This window comes from Rousettus aegyptiacus, unplaced genomic scaffold (genome assembly GCF_014176215.1).
Source record: "Rousettus aegyptiacus isolate mRouAeg1 unplaced genomic scaffold, mRouAeg1.p scaffold_m13_p_3, whole genome shotgun sequence".
Classification (NCBI taxonomy): Eukaryota; Metazoa; Chordata; class Mammalia; order Chiroptera; family Pteropodidae; genus Rousettus; species Rousettus aegyptiacus.
The window spans coordinates 77090921-77107225 of NW_023416306.1; the positions used below are offsets into that span (position 1 = coordinate 77090921).

The 16305-nt window shown below is 45.1% G+C and overlaps 1 protein-coding gene across 1 annotated transcript in view; it reads right to left on the reverse strand.

Moving 5' to 3' along the window:
- The window catches only part of ROR2 (receptor tyrosine kinase like orphan receptor 2), a 202070-nt gene that overhangs the window by 86165 nt on the left and 99600 nt on the right, over positions 1–16305 (reverse strand). The window lies entirely within an intron of this gene.

The window sequence follows — 16305 nt, forward strand, 5'->3', positions numbered from 1 at the left end:
TTGGGGGGCCCTTTTTAACTGATTAGGAGGAAATCATCAAGGCCCTAGGCAACACCTAGATGTCTGGAAGATGGGTATGTTTCAAAAACCCAAAACAACACAAAAGCAGTGGGAAGGGGCTGCTCTGAATCTGCTTCCCATGGCCATTCTCTAGGATGCTCACGGTCACAGGCAACTAATATCAGACTGATTTATAGAACTCTCAGAGACCTTGGCTTCCCTCGCTTAGAGAAACCCTTCTCAATAAATGGTAAAATGCCCCCACTTCGATCCAGTTGCTCAATAAACAGCAGCTGCCTTTTTGCTCTTCTCACCCATAACTCCCGGCACCGTTAACCAAGAGTCAGTTTTATCCCCAGAACAGGTACTGAAGGTAGTTCCTTCTCTCCTTCTCCCTGCTGCTCCAGCATCCTTGTTCTGGCCCACCAATGCAGCCTCCACTCTGGCTCCCTACTTCCACACTCAACCACCACAACCTATCTGTCTGCATGCAGCCAGAGGGGTCCCTTTGAAAGATAAACCTCATCATGTCTCCTCCTTGCTTCAAACCTTCCAAGGACCCAACCATCCCACTTCAACTAAAACCCCAAATCCTCACCACCCCTCTGCAAAGGCCGGTCTCCACTGTGGCGTGCTTCATCTCATTCCAGTGTAGTCAACTGAACTCTCTTGGTCCACCCAAGTTCTTTCCTGCCATGAGACATGGGCATATGTGCGTCCTTGGCCTGGTTTCCAAGCAGAAGCTCCTTCTCAGACAGGTCACCAGTGCCCCCTCCCTGAAGGCTTCAGCTTCCCCTGCTCCCCACACCCCACTCCCCATCACTCCATCACATTCTCTTACATTGCTATCTTCAATGACGCTACTCCTATCCAAAATCCCTTTGTTTATTTTAGTTGTTTTTTGTCTCTACTCTTCTCCAGAACTGGTGGATTCTGTACATTTCAAGGGAAAATGACATGAAAATCCACAGAGGATTTAAAGATAAGGAATCACGGGCATGGGAAAGCAGGGCAATGACTGTCATTTACCATTTGTTACTGGTTTTGAGCCTAACTTCAAAAAGAAAAGACACTTATAAATGGGATTTGAAAATGCTTAAAACCATTCACTAGCAAATTGTACTATTTTAGGTTGACATCATAATTCTTCCAAAAATGTGATAAAGTGTATTTTAACTGACCATCAATGCTTTTGGATTACTTTGAAGCTGCCATGCATTTCTGAAGGCCCAAGGGCTCTGTCCCCTCTGCTCTGCCTGCCTTCCAGGCGCTTCCCTCCTTTCCAAAGGCAGTGGGAAGCGGGAAGCGCCGATACTCCCATTGCAAACATAAAGGGCAACAAAACTTGGTGCTGGCTAGGCCCATGGCCTCAGTCTTGTCCAACTTCACTTCTGAGGTCAAGGGGTGGGGAGTAGAGTTGGGACCCCACTGTGGAGGCAGACCTCGGTGCATGTCCTCACCACACCCAATTTATTCTAAGACAGTGAACTGTCTTTAACAGCCCTGGAGCCCTTCCATGGCATCTGGGGATTGTGGCAGCTCCCCAGACCCACAGGCCATGTGTCCTATGGCTGATGCAGCAGCATAACTATGGCCTTGGGGTGTGTGGGCTCATCTGAGAAAAGACTGTCTAAAACAAGGAGCCTGAGAAGGGGGTTCATACCCTGCCAGCTATCACCCATGTTTTCATTCCTGGCAGGAATCAGCCTGGTCCCGAGAAGGGCCTCTGGATCTGGGCAGTCCCAGGGCCATCTTGCCAAGCCTAGGCCCCATCTGGTATCCATGGGGATGGAAGAAAAGTCAAGGCTGGGTTTAACTACTATGATGAAGATTTACTTAGGGAGTAAAAGCAGAAAGAAACCACAAACCTGGCGGGTGGTTAAGGGGCAGGCGGTAGGGAGAGAAAGCTGAGGAGGGGGAGGGGCCAGGCTCTTTCAGTCTCTGCTATTGTTCAGAGCTGTTCCAAGAACCTTAAAACTATCAGGTAGGGGAGAGAGAGCCTCGGGCACTGGTCCATGGTGCAATTTATGAAGCATTTCCCCTTCTCTGAGGCCAGAGCTGTGATCACATGAGCCTTTGCTTTTCTAAACTCCATGTTTGTTTTTGTAGTTTCTGCCAAGCTAAATCAATTCAGCTTGTGGCAACCGTTAAAGAGTCATGACTTGCTCAAACAGTCTCAAAGTCTGACTTCTTTCCAACAACATTGACCAATATTTGTATAGGTTTCACATGCCCAGTGATCAAATCTTCTAATTATTCAAACCTGTGTCATATAACTGCAAATCAGTGAATTCTAAGATGACAGATTCCTATTCTTTGTTATGCACAGTTAAGTATCTTTTCATTAAAATCATGCAGAAAAACTCAATTTTTCTTGCAACAGCACTCCTGGGCACTAGTATCTTTTGTAATACCTTTAACCAGAACAAAAGGCCATGCATTCCCATGAGTCCCCTTCCTCCACCCCACCACAGCCACCCACCCTGCCACGTGGCGTTGCCAGCCCTCCCCCGCTGAACCGCCCCTCGAAGCCTGGACACCAGGTGTGCTGAAACCTGAGTCATTCCTAACAGAGCTCTCCGGGGTGGAGGGAAGCAGAATCTATTACAGAGAAGGCTCCATGGTTCTCTGTGGAAGGAACTGGAACAATTGCCTGATCTAGTTATATAGAAGTCTAACCTTTTTATATAATGAAAAAATAAAAATAAAAAAAATAAAAACGGAAAGAACAGGCCAGAACTTAATGGCACTAAGCAATGGCCCTATTGGATTTGTGCTATGGTCTGGTGCTTGTGTCCCCTCAAAATTCATGTGTCGAAACCTCATCTTCAATGTGATGGTGTTAGAAGTGGAGACTTTGGAGTGATTAGGTCCATGGTGGGACCTCCATGAATGGGATTAGTGCATTGATAAGAGAGGCCCCAGAAAACACCCTCTCCCCTTCCATCATGTGCAGACATGGAAATAAGATGGCCATCTGCAAACCGGGAGAGCCCCCCGCCCCAAACTTGACCATGCTGGCACCCCGACCTTGGACTTCCAGCCCTTAGAACTGTGATAAATAAATGTCTGTGTGTATAAGTCACTCAGGCTGTGGTATTTTGTTAGAGCAGCCTGAATGGGCTGAAACAGCTTGGAAACACAAAATACAACCAGAGTGGTGAGCTGGCCCACCCAGAGCTCCAGGAGTGCTGGCTTTGGCCTCTCTGCTTCAACAGATGCAATTCCATGTACGTCAGCTCTAAGGAACTCTGACTTCTAGAAGCTGGGCCATTTCCCTACCTGGGACCAGTGGCGTGACAGCCGCTCCGAAATCAGAACCTCTAGGGCCTGCAGAATCCTCTCTGCCTCTCCTTTCTGCTCCTTTATGTGTCATTGGTCTCCGCTCCTGAAGGACTGTGACCTCTTTTCTAGCCCCATGAAGAAAATATAGTCCCCAATTCCCCCCACGGCTCTGCCCAAGCAGCTGCTCATTCCCCTTCTCAGCTCCAGAGAGGAGCCTGGTGGCTTGGCTGTGGTGGAATGCCCACCACTGGGCAACCAGCTGGCCAAGTGGCCAGGCTCCCTGCAGCTGTGGAGGGTGGCAAGGAGTAGAGACCTGGGATGCAGGAAGGTGACGGTCACCCATCCAGGGTTCAGGTCCTGAATGAAGCAGTTTATGCTTTTATTGAGGCAAGAATTTAGAGAGTACCGGAACAAAACAATTACGCCACAGAAGCATCCGCCACCAGCTCGCTGCTTCCATCTTTTCCATAAGCTTCTGATCCCTTCCACATCAGGCACCTCACAGAGTTGTCACAGTATAGAAAACACCCAGGATTCTCAGTGTCCTCCCCGTAAGGCCCCTGGGATGAGGTGAGAAGTCTGTGTGTGAGCATGTGTATGTATATCTCTGTGTGTTTATGTCTCTGTATCTGTGTCTACATCTGTATGTCTGTCTGTGTTTGTGTGCACATCTATGTCTGTATATGTCTTGTGTATATGTAGATATGTATATGTCTGTCTGTATGTCTGTCTGTGTGTCCCTATGTGTCTGTGTGTCTGCCTATGGATGTGTGTGTCTGTGTATGTGAGTGTGTGGTGGTGGTGTGAGTATGTCTATATGTGTGTCTGTGTGTGTGTGACTGGAGGGAGATGAGTCAGGAGCCATAAGGGAAACATGCCCATCTTCTCAGAGAGTGGGCTGTTTTTTTTTGGTCAGAATTTGGGGTAAAATTTGAAAACTCAAAAAAAACTTATATATACATGCATATGTGGAGGAGAATGCAAAATTCACATTAATTTTTAAGTTAAAAGAAAAAACAGATTGCAATGACAGCTCTCATCTTTAGGTGTGTGTGCTTCATCTGTGTTCCACTGTGACAGCTCACCACGCCCCATCATCGTTGGGAAGTCTGGAACCTCAATCCCAGTCTGCCGTGTCAACCAGCACATAGGGGTGGCTCTGGGCGTGCCTCTAGAGCTACCTGAGTCCCAGTCTCTTCATGTGAAAGGCAGGGGGTGGACTAGATCAGAGTAGTGCTGCCTGCACATTGCAATCAGCTGGGGAATCTGAGGAAGCTCAATGCCAGGGCCCCATAGAGACCAGTGAAATCAGAACCTCTGAGACTAGGATCCTAGAAAATCCCAGTACACACAGCCAGGGCTGAGAAGAGAGAACAAGCAAACCTAAGAGTGCTCCATGCAAATGGGATCGATCACACTGGGCAATAGAAACTGTTACCACTAACCTCTCCCTCAGATTCTGTCCCCTGAACTTTTGTTTCCCCTTGGTCGAGCAACCTCGGCAAGGCTGCCTCTGCCTACTGCACACACCAGGGCCACTTGTGACTGCTGAAGCTAGCTACCTACTTGGGAGTACCAGGGCTGGAATGTTTTTATGTTTCCCTTTGGGGTTTCTGCACACATGCTCCAGCAATCCAAACTGACTGGCTCTTCTGAGTAATCCACCTCTAAACCCGCTCCCTTTCCCCTCAGAATAGAATCTGTGATGCTGCAGGTCTGTGTCCTCCCTTCAAAAGGCCTCTGTGGTCCCCAGGCTCCAGCTCCCTGGCACCCAGGAACACCATATAACCTCTCTTGGGCAACAAAAGCAATTTTAGGGAAGGTGTCTGAAGACACAAAGATGACTTGAAGGAATGTCTCAAAGGGAAAGGAAAACTGTTATGAACTGGTCTGGACCACAGATGAGTATCTAGTAGCTCTCAGCTTCCAAAAGATATTGAAAGCCAAGGCGCTGGGGGGGTGAGGGCTCCCTGACAAAAGGAGTGGGCTGTCCCCAAGCCCAGGCCTTAAGAGGGTAGACACAGAAAAGAAAGCCAGGAGGGGAGACACATCGGTGATGGCAGTGAGAGGGGAGGGCAGAGTGTTTCCAAGTGGAGGTAACCTATAAAAACACCCAGTGGGGTCGGCTTTAGCTCAAGAGGTTACTTCATCATGGCAGACTACTAAAAACACCAGTGGATCTGCCCACAGAAAAGCAGAAATGATTGCCATTGACAACGGGGATGACCTTGAACCAGGATCAGACACACTTTTTAATTAGATTTTGCCACATGTTAATAGTTATGCAGAAAAATACTTTTTGATAATTGGCACATAAGAGAAAAAGAAATAATAGTACAGAAATTCCAACAAAGGTACCTACATTATTGTGATTTATAAGAAATACATGTGTATAAATATAGTCATTCAGATGATGAAAATATATTTCTCAGATATAGCTGGTCTTCATCAACAGTTCCTGGCTCACAGCTACTAACGCCCCTTGAAATTTATGTTAATGAGGTGACTTTTAAACCCCACCCAAGGGTGGGGGCTGGTTGCCAGCGGAGCCAACCATTTGATTAGAGGGTTGGAAATTTCAGTCCCACCCCCTGACCTCAAGGGAAGGGAGGGGCTTGAGGCTGAATCAACTGCCAGCAGCCAAAGACTGAGTCAATCACGATTACCCAGTGAAGCGTCCACAAAAATCCAAAAGCACAGCTCCTTGGCCCTTTTCTGGAGAGCTTAGATGCTGGGGAACCAGAACGCTGCCACGTGCCATGTGCCACTGTGCAAGGCTCCAGCTCCATGGAGACAGATGATTCTTCGTTTAGGGCCTCACCCTATGCATCTTCACCCGGCTATTCACTCATATCCTTTAATATCCTTTGTAATAAATTGGTAATCTAGTGAGTAAATGGGTTTTCTTGAGTTTTGTGAGCCATTTTTATCGAATTAATCAAACCCAGGGTGGGGGGGATTGTGAGAACCTCTAATCTATAACCAGTTGGTCAGAAGCGTAAGTCACAACCTGCATTTGTAACTAGCGTATGACATAGAGGGCAGTCTTGCGGGACTGAGCCCTTTACCTGTGGAATCCAATTCTATCTCTGAGCCAGATATCTCAGAATTGAGTTGAATTCTTGTTCACTGTGCTGGCATCCAAAAATTGCTTGACGGTGTGGGGCAGCTTATCCACGCATGTTGGAACTGAGTCCGGGAAACTTTAAAGCACCCAGGCAGCCACAGAGCCCTCCTGCAGAAAAGCAGAGTGTCTGCTCACCCGTGTTTGTGGCCACAGCAGGTGAAAACTGTTGGAAAAAAACAAATTTGGAAGTTTTTCCCTAGGAATGGCCTAACATGCTACAGGTGAAGAGGAATACCCAGAACTCACTGCAGGGAGGTGTCCTGGGGACCCCGCAAAGAACCAGGAGGTTGTGTCCCAGCCCGAACAGATAAGAGGCACAGTGACTTCAACATAGTGCCAAGATTGACTGTCATGGGGGCAGCTCCACACAATTCATGGGGAGGGTCAGTCATCAAGATCCTTTTTGCTCACTCCTCCACCCATGTAGGACCTGATTTTCAAAGTACAACAGGTTCTTATGTGGCCCAGTGCCATACAAGCTAAGTATGTATATGGGTTGGATCATGTCCCCCAAAACTCATATGCTGAAGTCCTAACCCCAGCATCTCAAAATGTGGCCTTATCTGGGGAGAGGGTCTTTACAGAGGTCATCGATTTATAATGAAGTCATTAGGGTGGGCCCTAATCTAATATGACCAATGTCCTTACAAACAGGAGAACTTTGCAGACAGACACCCACAAAGGAAAGACAGTATGAAGACACAGGGAGAAGAGAGCCATCTGTAAGCCAAAGAGAATGGCCTCGGAGAAACCAACCCTGCCAACACTGTGATCTCAAGACTTCTGTCCTCCAGAACTGTGAGAAACTGAATGTCTATTATTTAAGCTGCCTAGTCTGTGCCACTTGTTACAGCAGCCCAAACTGATTCATACAGTATGTGACAGGCACTCATACTGCCTTATTATTGCCCAATTTCCTCTTTAGTTAAGAAACACTGTCCCATCACCACAGAGCCACCACTCTGCTTTCAACACTGTCCTGAACTCCTTTCCACAGCCACTGCAGCCTGCTCTCCAAGTGACACCTGCAGGCAGGTCCAGCTGCCACTCCCATGTGCAGGCCTTCCGGTCATGGCTCCTGTCACCCCCAGCTGCCACAGCCTGAGGCTAGTCACCCCACTCCACTCATTCAGATACAGCTAACCTGCCTAGGTATGGTGCTCAGCCTCCCACTCCCTCAAGCACAAGGATATTCACTGCAGGATACAAACACCTCCTCTGCGGAAGACCCTAAACTACGATCTCAGGGTAAGGCTTCCACTGGAAATTCATGGCCACCAGAGAAGCCCAGGCATGTTTTATAAGCTTTGGAGCCTCGTCTCCAAGAGAGCAGGCACATGGATCCTGACCCAAGAAGTAAGAAAACAAAGTTCCCTCAGTGCACTTGAAACTTCGGTACCTGAGAATGATGAAGGCAGGTAAGGCTGCAGTAGGCCCTCCTCAAGACAGCCTAAATTCAGGACTGCATGCGGCTACCTCTGGCTACCTGAGAGATTTTGCTACAGAACTATCTGATCAGAGTTTCACAAAGTTTTAAGGAAGGAGAAAATAGATACACTGTGGCTTAATGCAAATCTAATCTATGAAATGGTGGCTGAAAAAGAAAACAGGCATACTGTAAAAGTAACAGAGGGGAAAATAAACACTTTACAACAAAAAGACAAAATAATCAAAAAACTCAGCATGGAATGGGTAGGATGTTCCTTGTGAGCAAAGCCAGTGCTTGTATTTCTCCTACATCCCCAAGAGAGTAAAGCCAAAGGCAGTACTCAAAGCAGATGTTCCTGCCCCCAGCACAGAATAAATCTGCCGTCTTCAGAGATTACACATATACCAGTAAGCATGGCTACTCCTCAACGTCACAGCCACCTCCCATGATTCCATTGTCTCAGTTCACTAAAAAGTGTGTGTGGCCCTGACCCAGCCAAGGCAGGATGGTAGCAGGGTCCAAGAAGCTCTCAGATGTGGGCTTGCAGGTCATACGGCTTAGCAAGATGGACTGCAGATGAGTGAGCCACCACAGACGGAGGCCTGGGAGTCACGCCCTAAATAGTTGAGACAAAAGGACCTAAGCTTGGCCCTTCCATATCTAGAAACTTCAGCCACCTGCAGGGAAAACCCAGAGACCTAGTAATTGATCCTTCACAGAAGAGCAACAAAAAAATCCAGGTCACACTAAACACTTTGCTAACATGAACTGCTATACGAAGTTACAATACTTAAGCATACTGTTCTACAAAGTCATGACTTCTTTTTCACTGACCACTGACAATCTTCCAGACCTCAAGGACCACACAGTGGGCCACAGAGAGGCAGAGTAGAAATCTGACAGGACTGAGGCAAAGCCTCAACTGAACCCTCTGAGGCTGCACAGCAGACAGCACTCTTCCCTGTGGAGACAACGGCCACCTGCCTACGCAACCCAAGACACAATGAGACCCACAGACTGTCCACCTAGAGCCTGTCCAGCAGTTGTCCACTTGCCAATTTTCAGACAGGTCACTGGCAGTGGCACCTGCTCTTGAAGTGCCTCTAGGATGGCTTGCCCAGCTGAGCTTGATCCACAGGGCAGACCAGAGGTATATGAAGCTCAGAAGAACAAAAATGCTTTTAAGGAGGTCCAAGGTACAAGGGGAGCTGAGAAAGTCCCCAGGCATTCCTGGGCATGTCATGTAAAATTGTTTCTTAACTTATGCAAGATAAAGAGAGGACAGGAGCGGAGATGGAAGAAAGGCAGCTCTGAAAGCACTACTAAACAGAAGCCAAGAAAAGAACCTTCAAGGAATGGCAAATAGAGCATTAACCAGATCTGGGATGTGAGGAATTCATGAAAGTGATGAAAAGGTAAAGAGGCCTACATTCCGATACTAAATTTGAATTAGAACTATGTGGACAAAGTTAGGATTTTTAAAAAAATTTTCCTGGTGCTGGCCACATGGAGGGTCTAGAAACAATGAGCCCAGTAGCCATGAGTACACCAGTGCCCAAACACTGGTCTCTGTACACCACTAACAAGGACCAGGGTCCTTGGAAAAGTGGCTAATTGTCACCCCGAAACGGGAGACACAAAGGTGAGTCAGGGACACTTCACTGTGCCAGACAGCAAGAAAGATCAAACAGTAATCGAGTCAAGTAAAAAGGACACGAGCATCAGCCTAAAGCTCTCCCAGTGATAGTATTAGGAAGATTAAAAATGAATTTAAGTAATTACGATACACTAAGAGTGTTTAAAAAAAAATCAGTCCTTAATGATTCTCAAAAACTGGGGTAGCGAGACACTGTTCAGGAGAAATGACTAAATTAGAATATCACCATGACACAATCTGCCATGCAATAACTGATTCAGGCAAAAGCCGTGGGCAGAAGTCTGTTTGGGAAACAAGACCTATGCAAACTATCCAAATGTGACTGTACAGACTGCTTAGTTGAAACAGATGGAAAAACAATATGCCTTGACAGAGGTGAGGAGAGCAGTCGCCACACGTGGTCAAACATATCATCGCTGCTAGTGGGACCACCTGACCGACAAGCCACAGTTGCCCCTGTCCAATGCGCAGGCCACAAACATTCAAGCATCCAGCCTAAGGGCAAGCCCGGGGGCAGAGGGAACAGCACAACACCCTGGGGAGGAAGGTGTCCCACAGATTCAGAACATTCGACATTCCACAAGCAAACTAGCCTCTGTGTTCCATATTGTTTCGGTCATAAAGGTAAGAAAAGTATGAGGAGGGGGGATTGTTATGGATTAAGGAGACCAAATGGTTATAAAAACCAAATCGATGAGTAAATCTTGACTGGATACTGCTTTGGAGGGAAGAAAAGGGTAAGACAGTTTGGGGATGTCTGGAGAAGAGTGAATATCCAGGAAACATTCCAGGATCCATGGGATTCCTGTTTATTTTCTTCTGTGTAAAAATGGTGTAGCTGCTGTGTAAAGAAAGTCATTAACCTTAAGAGGTGGGCTGTTACATAAAATTTCCTAGGGCCAACTGGAGAAAGAAGCTGCCAACTCCATTATTACATTAAGAGTTCATAAAGGGAATTTACATACAAGGCCAGTCCTGGGCAGCAGCAAGATGCCATGGAAACCCTCTGTACCACGTGGCAGGTGCTAAGGGGTATACAGGACAGGGCAGGATGGATAGGGGTAGTGGAGCGTGACCCACCAGAGATAAGGGGAAAAAGCCTCATGTGCTTGCCCAGGGAAAGGCAACAGCCTGTTCCTGGAACCAGCATGCCTGGAGTACAGGGGAGGGGTCAGAAGGTGTCTCTGTGGAGGTTTCAAGAAGCAATTTCTGTTCTGGCCCACATCTAGCTGGATCTAGCACAAGGGTCCAGTGGCAGTCAGGCAGGGTCAGGCAGTAGTCACACCATGAACAGTCTCTCTTCCACATGGATGCTAGAACATTAGGTGGAAAAAATGTCATAATGTTAACAACTTATTTTCAAACTGTTTAGAAAACGATTTTATAAAATGTCAGGGAGGGGTTGGCAAGGGAGAAAGAGAACAACATGGCATAACATTAAGGACTGCTGAAGCTGGTTAGAAAGTTTCCTTGTGTCTGCTATACTATCGTTCAACATTTTTACACACTTGAGAACTTTCATAATGAGAAAACAAGGAGAAATCAAGAGGCACACATTGGCAAAGTGGTGCTGAATCGGGATTACATTTAGTTAGGTTAGATTCTCACAGAAAACCCAAGTACTCTACACCCCAATGCTCCCATTGCAGGAGGCTTCTTGATCTCCTGAATTTCTGAAATTTATAGCTGTTGGATTCACCAAAGCTCCTCTAAGATGCCCCAGCTTGTTTCCGCCCTTCCCCACCACCCTCAGATTCTCAAACCCAGCTCCTAGAAAGCAGGTCCTTCACAAGGAGACTTTAGCTCAGCAACATCTCGCTGAGAAAATAAGAATGAGATCTCTTGACTGCGTACTTGCTAGAATCTACCTCACACATTCCCAGGAATCATTGTGCACACCTGCAAGAAAGAGGCTGCAGCTGGCATCCCACAGAGCGGGAAGGACCTCGGGAAGGGAAAGGGATGTCAGGGCCACAAGGAAGTGACTACTGGGCACTGAATGCGGGTTGGTGTGATACAAGCTTGAGAGTCCCCACAACCCGCTCACTCTGTTGTACACGTAGGGTCCTCCCCAGTCTAAGTGAAGCTTCTGGCCAGGCGATTCACCTGCACGGGTGGTGCACTGAGCCTTGTGCAAGGCGGCCCTCTGCGGACACAGTGCGTTCAAGAAGTCTACTTATAACAGTAAACATATTCAGAGTCATTCACCAAAACTACAGCAGTAAATAGAGGGTGACTGAAACACAAGAAGATACCAATGTTCACCAACCTACACCAAAAATGTTCTGGACAGGCACATGTTTGGGTGTCATCTGAGATGCAGCTGTCTACTGTCCTTGGTATGTAGCACCCCAATTTCCTTGACAAGAAACAGGGCAGTAGGGGCAAGACACACACACACACACACACGCAGCTGTCACCAGGCAGGACATGGAGACTGTCCCTGCTCTGGAACTAGCCATGTGTTTGCAATTAAGAAGCAGCCTGCCTGGGAGGAGGGGAGACCCCCAGAAAGGCCTCTTGCCAGCCATACTCACTTCTCTGCCAAAGCAAGGCCTCCTTAACCCAGTGACCAGCACTGCCCACAGGGCTCCCCCAGTCTATGAGCCTCCAGGAAATAAAGGAAAGAGGGAGCACTGGGCTTCAGTTGTGCGCCCCAAGTCAGACCAACCGGCCACATGGCTGAGCCCCTGAATGTTTCTTTATGGCCTACTGGAAGCCAGTGACAAATAACATGTGTCTTTCAGACATCAGGGAAAATAAGAAAAATACAAACATCTGTTTCCACCCCTGGCAACAAGTCTGTAATACACAGAAGCCGTTAAAACAAGCCCTTTCCCCGGATGTGGAAGGAAGCCCTCCGTGATTCTGGACGACTGGTGGTAACCAGCAATAAAGTAAAGCACACACCTGGTCCACTTGCCCTCACACAAGAGCGGGTGCTCTGAGACAGGGATTCGGGACAGGCCTAGGCCACATTCCCACTCTGGGCAACCACTGGTCCTGCTCCCATTTAACTGGCCTCTAATCACTCTGGATAAAAACATGAAACAGAGAACAAAGTATCTGAGAGAACATCTTAAGATACGGCGCTCCGAAGACCTGGAGAGCTGCCATTGCCTAAACTATTTACGAAGATTTCCACAGGACTACCTAGTTTGAGACCTGAGAGGAGAAGAGAAGGCCGCTTTCGGGAAACACCCCAACTCCAGTCTTTTGGAAACCCCCCAAGAAATGGGAGCATCAGTTTCATGTCCTATTTTTATAAATCACAGGACTTTTGAATCAGCTCTGAATTGGACTGTGAAAAGAGAAGCATCAATTTAGCAAAGCCACAGAGAGAATCCGGATTTTCTCTGCTGCCACAAACTGCTGACTTGGACAAATACTCTAATTTTTCAGAAAGGAAAAGAAAGAGAAGTCCATCCTTTAGCGTACACCAGTGACAGGCATCATGGCTCGTTTAAGCCTTCGTGCTCCACAGAGAGTCGGTACCCTACAGGTCCTCTCTGTCCTAAGCCACTACGGAAAGGTGCCAGGCTGGTTCTGGACTCAGGCTGCTAGGGAAACACTGCTTTCCTGGGAGGAAATGCTGATGGAATTGTTGGAGATGTCCTATGGTTTTGCTCCTTGGGTTCAAATCCCAGCTCAGCCAAGTACCAGCGGCTCAACCCAAGCACCCCAAGGCCACCCATGTAATGGGGTGGGAGCGGGGGGGGGGGGGGGGCAGTTAACAATGCCACCTTATCTCACAGGATGAAATGCATGAAGAGGGGAGAGCAGAGTGTTCCACAAGTACTGACAGCATACTTTATTTTTATACCTTTCTATGTCCCCAGATACACTCCAGGCCCCGTTTCTTGTTTCGTGGTATTTTTAACCTCGATGTACCTACTTTTTTATTTGCGTTATAACCAAAGTGTTCCTTAAGAAAATCTAACATACTGTTGTTAAATTCCAAGACTGCAATTGTACAGGATGACTTGCTGGGCAGAAACTAGTGGTTAATTCATGGATTAAAGTAAATGATGTTCTATAAAGGCGAAAAATCAACAATTTTAAGGTAACATTGAGAATGAGAGACTGGGATTTTCTTCTCAACTTTATTCTGATTACTAAAATGTAAGTGAGCTTTTATAAAAATTTTGAAAGTACTGGAAAGCACTGAAAGAACAACAACAACAAAAAAAATCACATGTCATACTCTAACCCAGACAAAACAAGTTTTTGGCACATTTCTTCCTGACTTTCCAAACTACATATACTGTGCATGTTGACAAAAACACTTTTTGTTACAAGGTTAGAGTCATTTCGTAAATTGAGCTTCTCATTCTTACATTATTATTAATAATATGTTATATTCCTCCTTTGAGTATATGCTTTATAAGAACAGGAATTTTTCTGCATAGTTCAAACAGATCCAGGAGTGCACATTAAGCATTCAGTATATCCTCACTGAGAAGATGAATATTAGTTTATAAAAATTTTCCCATTTCATTATAGATAGTAATAATTATAGAGATTTTGCTGTATCACTAATTATTCTTAGAAAATGTGATTTTTTTAAAATGTCTGTAAAATATTTCTCTATGTAACTTACCAAGTTTACTTAACTATTCTCCTACTTCTAAACACTCAGGCTATTTCTCATCGTTAACTGTACCAAATAAAGCTATGATAAACATCCCTGCCTATAAATCTTTATTTCTCTCCCCATATTCTCAGACAGATTCACAAAAGTGGAAGAACTGGCTCAAAAGCAGAAAAGATTGGTCCAACTTAAACATCTACCAGCAGTATATAAGAATATAATTTTTCAATCTTTGCAATTAGCCAAAAAGTGACCCATCCTTAAGATTAATTTCAATTTCTGCATTTTAAAGGATTCTGAGGACTTCTTAATTTCTGTACCACCCAGTGTTTTTTTTCTACGAATTTACAAGTGTCTTTTGCCTATTCTATTAATAGTCATCATTTGGGGCAGTACCATATTGTTTTAACTTTTGCAGCTTTATATTTCAAAGCATAGTAAAGATCTCCTTTAACCATTTTCCATACTAAATTTTTTCTCTGCCACTTAACCATCTCTTTTTTCTTCCAGATGGCATTAGGGCCATGTTGTCCAGCATTCCCCAGAATCCCTGCTGGGGTGTAGACTGAAGTTATTTCAAAGTTTGCGGCACTGGAATGAACTGTTATCTTTAAAACATTATTTTCCAGAGCATGAATAAATTATAGTACACTTTTAAATTTTCATTTTTCTAACATGCTTTTACATCATTCAGTAGTGTTTAGGTTACTTCAATAGGACCAACATGACGGTATGGTGGTGTGTTTTCTCTGGTCCTTTTGCAGTAGAATTCGCCCCCCATCCCTGCCAAAACAGCTTCTGATTATTAGTGATACATTGGAAAGCTTTTCCAATATATTTAATGCAAATATAGTAATGAATTCAAAATTAATTCTAAGAGTTTTTGGTCTATCTACTTGGGATTTTAAGGTACAAAGTCTTGTAAAAAACAACTGCATCTTGTATGAGCCATTAAGCCTTCCCGTTTCTGTTTCATGTCTGACTACATCGGCAAGTCTTGCAGAACAACGTCATGTAAGGCATTTTTAAATTAGCTTTTATATTAATGAGAATATCTAGGTTAAATCACTAATGTTTGTTTTTAGTTTGGCATAGATGTTAACACTATAAAAAGTTCCCCTATCTCTAGTTTCCTATGTGTGTGTGTGTTTTTTAATGAGAAATATGTGGTTAATTTTCTTAAAAGCCCTTTGGGTATCTCATAATCTCCCTATTCGTAATGTCTAAATGATTACAGACATCAGAGAGTAAACACAAGCTGAGAACAAGGGAGAATTCCATTTTCAAATGACCTCAAGGTATAGCTTAAATATACACTAACTAGCCATCCCACTGTCCCACCTCTAAATAAATGAAACTATGTACAGTCACTTCCCTGAATTGCATTCAGAGTGAGACAAATGAATTAACACTCTATGCCACTCTTATAAATGTCGGGCTACATTTATATGCACATCTACAATTAAACACAGACATCTCACAGTAGGCAGCAAGCTCAGGCATAATCTGTGAATATTTTCACATACCTGGAGCCATGTGAAAGAAAATTTTAAATAATTAGAGCAGAGAGTGATGAAATGAAGGCATAGCCATGTTATGAATTGCAAGTCAGCTGACACCTTCTCACCAACATGACCAGGCTTCATTGATAAATGAAGCCCATCACATAAAGAGAGAAAATCATAAAAAATGATGCATACCTACAATAAATATATTTTAACCTAAAACACACAAACAAACCATTAAACAGCCTACTTATGTGGAGCCCAGGCCTTTCTTTGAGTAAAAATCTACTGATTTCTGTTTACATTTTTTTCTTAAGTCTCATATATTGTAGTACCTATTTCCTGATTTGGTTTTCTTAAAGTGGTATGTTTATATATACCTATGAACCTGAATATAAAACTCTGATTAATTTTCATTATAAATCAGATCTAATTCACCTGAAACTGTTTTAAAAAGTTTTCTTCATTCTGCATTTTCAAAGCATTCAACTTGAATTATTCCTTCCTTTTCATACTATCTCCCACTGGACTTATGGATGTAATTAAGTTACATGCACAGCTCCCCTAAGCAGGTTTGGGAAGACACACGGCTAATAGCACACAGCCTCATTGTGCAAGCAAAAAGGTGGAGACAGAGGGGAGAGGGACCTAATAGCCTCCTATCAGTTTATTTACAGAAGGAATGGAGCTTCTGGTTTATTTTGCAGCCAT